Genomic DNA, 4731 nt, shown 5'->3' with positions numbered 1-4731 from the left:
GAATAAGATGCAAGAAAAATGTAAACCCTCAGGTGACACACTAGAATCTTTCATTCTATTCCACTAAAAGACTCTTCTCCATCTTATTCGACGGTTAAATAGTGAGTTTCTGAATTTAAGAAAGGTCGAATCTATTTCCAATCAGGTAGGTTCTACGCTTGAAGTTGCAGAATCTCTGGGGGCGAAATATTCGTTCCTGCTCTTAAACTAATTTTACTTTCTACACAATACACCTTAATCGTTCGTGCAAAAATGGAAAAATCCGAGAAGGGTGCGGTCAATTAGTACTTCTATTAAGAAGGCCTAACACCACTTAAAATTAAAGAAGAAATGGATTTCACACTAAAAGACTCTAACAAAATGGGACGATGGTCATGAGAGCTAAAGCGTAGGCTTTGGACCCACTCCGTCAGCTTGCGGGTTCGATTCCTGCCTCGCACTCTTGTAGAGCCTCGGCGACCATGCGATGAACACTAGCCTAGCAAGGGAGTTGTTCATCTCCGGAAAATCGTAGGACCGGTATCTCTGGAGAGAATGTTTTCTAAGTACTTAAAGCTGTTGCTCTTGGTGGTTCGGAACCCACCTTAAACTATAGGTCCCTCTTCCGCCACCAAGTGAGTGTTTGGGGGAGGGGGTGTAAAGGAATAGGGAATAAGATACAATAAAAATGTAAACCTTTAGGTGACACACTAGAATCTTTTATTCTATTCCACTAAAAGACTCTTCTCCATCTTATTCGACGGTTAAATAGTGAGTTTCTGAATTTAAGAAAGGTCGCACGAGCACTTCTGAAGAACCATGTTCAGAACGCCTTGTTAAGTTCGCAACTGCCGAAATGATGAAAAAAATTCCTAAAATGGTGATAGCGGACCGCATATTACAGGCAAGTGAGATAGCTGGGTATTCGGCAACAGTCGATCAGTGATGCAAATATGTCACATGTGGAAGATGGAGATTGCCGTTAAGGTGATACCAAAATTGCTCATGTGGCCAAAACTGCTAAACATGACTGGGCTCCTCACCTTTTATACTTTGAGAAATATTTTTTACAAATCCTTGTTAATATGAGTAAGATATTTTATAAGTTTTATGTGGGCTAAATCATTTTTGAAATCAAGAAATTTTTTTTGCTTATGAAAATTGAATTTTTGTATTTTTCACGGAAATAGTGCAGGATATCATAATTAAGAAACAGAACTTTTTTTTCGAACACTCTTAACTCTGCAAAATATTTCCTGAACATTTTTTCGTATCTATTGTTGTTTGCAAGAAAAATGCGAGTTCGGTTTTCTGAAAAAAAGTTCTCCTGGCCACAAAAGTTATTCAGCCCTCATAAAACTCAGAAGTTATTTTTCCCATGATAGAACCAATTAAAAAAAATTGTCAAAAAATATGAGTGTGGGTTTTTTGAGAAAAACCAAGGCGGGCTTCTCGCACTTACGGCCTCTTACAGAGGCCGTCTTGAGAGGTAACGGCACTGCGTAATTCTGAATAAGCGTTTATTAGCGATATCGAAGAAGTGAACTTTCAACTAGGCGATCGGTAGAATATTTATCAGTCCTTAGACTGAAGCCAGGAAATCAACATTTCCGAAAGTTAAAACGATAGCAGATTTTTTAAGCGAGTTCTGGGGTGAGAAATTACTTGAAAATAAACTTAACAAACGATTCCTACCCGAAAAATGGTTCACAAACATTCAAGCAAGAAAATCGACCTTTCAGGTCTTTAATGGAGTTAAACATACAGTGTAGTCTCTCTTACTTCCCGTCACCCCTATTTCAGCTTTTCCGTATAAGGTTATTTCCAGTTACGCAATTCTTAACTTAAAAGTAAGTCATAAATATCCGCACAGTAATATTTATCAATTGTAGAATCTATTCTTTTAGTTATTTTTTTGTCTTTTGTCGATTGACGACCATTCATTGTCACGAAATAAAATATCTAAAAGCTCAGGTTAGTGGCACTAAAATAAGAGTAAAACTGAAAGGTCATCAAGTGGTAAAAGGATGCAAAAAGGAATGGGGCAAATGTATTCTGCACTCGAAAAGCTTACGGCCCATTAATTTTGTAATCATTTTTGTATTACACAATTTAATGCTAAATATCATATGATAGTTTTTTACATTATTTTTCTGTATAATCAATTCTCTGTAATAGTACATACAGTATATATTACGCTAAACTTGATTTTTCCACATCATTTTTTGGTAAGGATGCAATCTCCAGGACAAAAACCGTTTTTTTTTCGTTCGAGGCCATGTCAATCTTAATATCAAATATTAATTCTAACTTTCTCAAATATTTTTCTAGACCAAAAAATAAATGCAGTTATTTTCTTTGAGTGTCGCAATTGTCTGTGTTATGTAACTCTTATCCCTGAGTATTAATCACCTTACCAAAATTTTCACACGTTTTTTTCTCTTTTTCATAAGAAATATTTAATATATTCAAGTATATTTAAGTACGTTTACGTTTTTTATTTCAACTCTGAATGTTATAGAATTCTACACCGCAGTTACGAGTCCCTGATTAAATTTTGATTCTACATCGGATCTCATAGAATATTGTATTACAAATTTATGTTTTTGTACAATAATCTCATGGGCCGAACTCATTCAGAAGCTCTATTTTAAAATTATGTGAAATCAGGTGACTACTGCCTACAGGAACTTCCATGATTTCTTGTAGGACCATTTTTGTCACTTTGCCGCTGTTCATGTTTATTTTTGCCCGTTGAGAGGTAGTTCCTTCTGCATATATTGCATGAAGTCTTCGATCATTCCCCACTATTGCAAATATGTCACCATTCGACGTTGATAATACAAATTGTTCTTCAGTGGGCATAGGGTGATGCTTATAATATCTTCCTCTCATATAAATTGGTTTATCGGGAGAAAAAGTGTATTCTCGTATTTCGAAACGCCGGTTTGGATTCGTATTGGGAATAAGTCGAATAAATTTAAGGTCTTTAAGTTCATATCCAAGTACCCGTAAAATAGGATCCCTGCGAGGAGACCTGGACCGTTCACGAATAGAAGGCTCGGCATCAGTAAAAGAACTGTTTGGCAAATGAGGCCTGTCAGGAGAAAGAGAAGTTCCGGAACGAGATGTAGCAGGAATGGAGGTTCCAGTGGGTGACTGATAGAACTGTGCACTCAAATCTGCAACCAGAAACCGAGTGTTAAATTAAATTAAATTTCGTAATAGCATGCATTGCCGGATTTTTTTCCGCTTCGAAAATATGTTTTATTTTCGGAGAGAGGAGCTCCCAAACACATTTTTGTCAAGGATGACTTTGACCTTCAGCTGAAGGTGTTTAGGCTTGACCCAGGTATGGGTCAGGTTCAATCTGTACTGCTTCGGCTTATGTGGCAAGGGGACTCACGTAAATCAAGTACCCTGAAGGGAACAGATTGTACTGCGTCCACGTCCTTTTTCCTCCATGTCAAATTCAAGGTTACCATTGTTCACGAAAAAGGTCGCGATAATAAATATAGTGTTTATATGAATCTATGATTCATTTAATATCTAGCATAACATAGCTATGGTTACGGAAGCTGATTTCGTATTAAATTAGAGGAAGTTTAGGTAGGCATTTGTACTCTATTCGGAAGCAGCAAGAACACCTGAAAAGGGCGCAGGAAATTCAGGCTGCAATTTTACTACACTGCATTTCTGAGGATACCGTTGAAATCTATCGAACTGTCGACTTAACCGCTAAACAGAAACACAATAAAGATACTATACTATAAAATTTTTGGCCTTATCTTACATCTAAAGCTAACATTAGTGTAAAAAGTTACAAATTTAATATACGAGTGCAAGGATCAGATGAAGGTTTTGACACATTTCTCACTGAATTAAAAAGGATTGCTGAGTCGTGTAACCATAGATTAGGCAAGGACTACCTCAATAGCAGCATACAACAGAAAATATCAAGGACAAGGCTACAGAAAATATTTTTTACAACAAGAACAATCGCAGATGTCATCAAGGATTGGAAAGGCGTTACAGAATACAGGTGCAGGTAACTCAGGGTTCGGAGACCAAAAATCAGTTAATGAGTTGAATTTAGATGCCACGGATCCAAATTGTCCAATTTGTGATAGCGGAGCATTATAAGCTATCTTGTTACCCGGGAATATTATTGAAAATAATCGGCGGATACGCCATCAAACGAGCCCACTTGTTTGCAAGATAAAATTGAAATATTTTGTAAAAAATGTGCCTTTTTCGTTTGAAAATTTAAAAGTTTACAATTTTTTCTTTTAATATGCAAAAAACATTATAGATTGAAGATTCATCATTCTGGTCGAAGTCATATTTTATTTGTTAAAAGTTCAAATATTTTGATCAAAGTTTGACTTATTGGCTTTAAAATCACAATTTGATTGGCATTATTAAAGTAGTATGAAATGACCTCAAGTTTTTGTCTAATTTTTGTCTAAATGGCCAGATATTTTTCAAGATCTCTGTTAAATTTCAAAAATATCTTAGGACAAACTTGTATGTTGTAAACTATATAACATGTATCGCCAAGTTAATAAATATAGTCAATAACCAAAATATAAGCGAGGAAATAAAAATCTGCGGCATTACTGTTTTACAAACAAAAAAAAAAAAAATTCACCTCGTCGGTGAATATTACCTCGTCCCAATCTCGATCAACATTTTCCTGGGCCCACGCAAGTCGCTTTTCGATGTGCTTTTCACCAAGCAACGGTTTTTTCA

Source organism: Belonocnema kinseyi, chromosome 8 (genome assembly GCF_010883055.1).
Source record: "Belonocnema kinseyi isolate 2016_QV_RU_SX_M_011 chromosome 8, B_treatae_v1, whole genome shotgun sequence".
NCBI classification, from domain to species: domain Eukaryota; kingdom Metazoa; phylum Arthropoda; class Insecta; order Hymenoptera; family Cynipidae; genus Belonocnema; species Belonocnema kinseyi.
The sequence above is the reverse complement of the archived record's forward strand: the minus strand, read 5'-3'. Positions refer to the sequence as shown.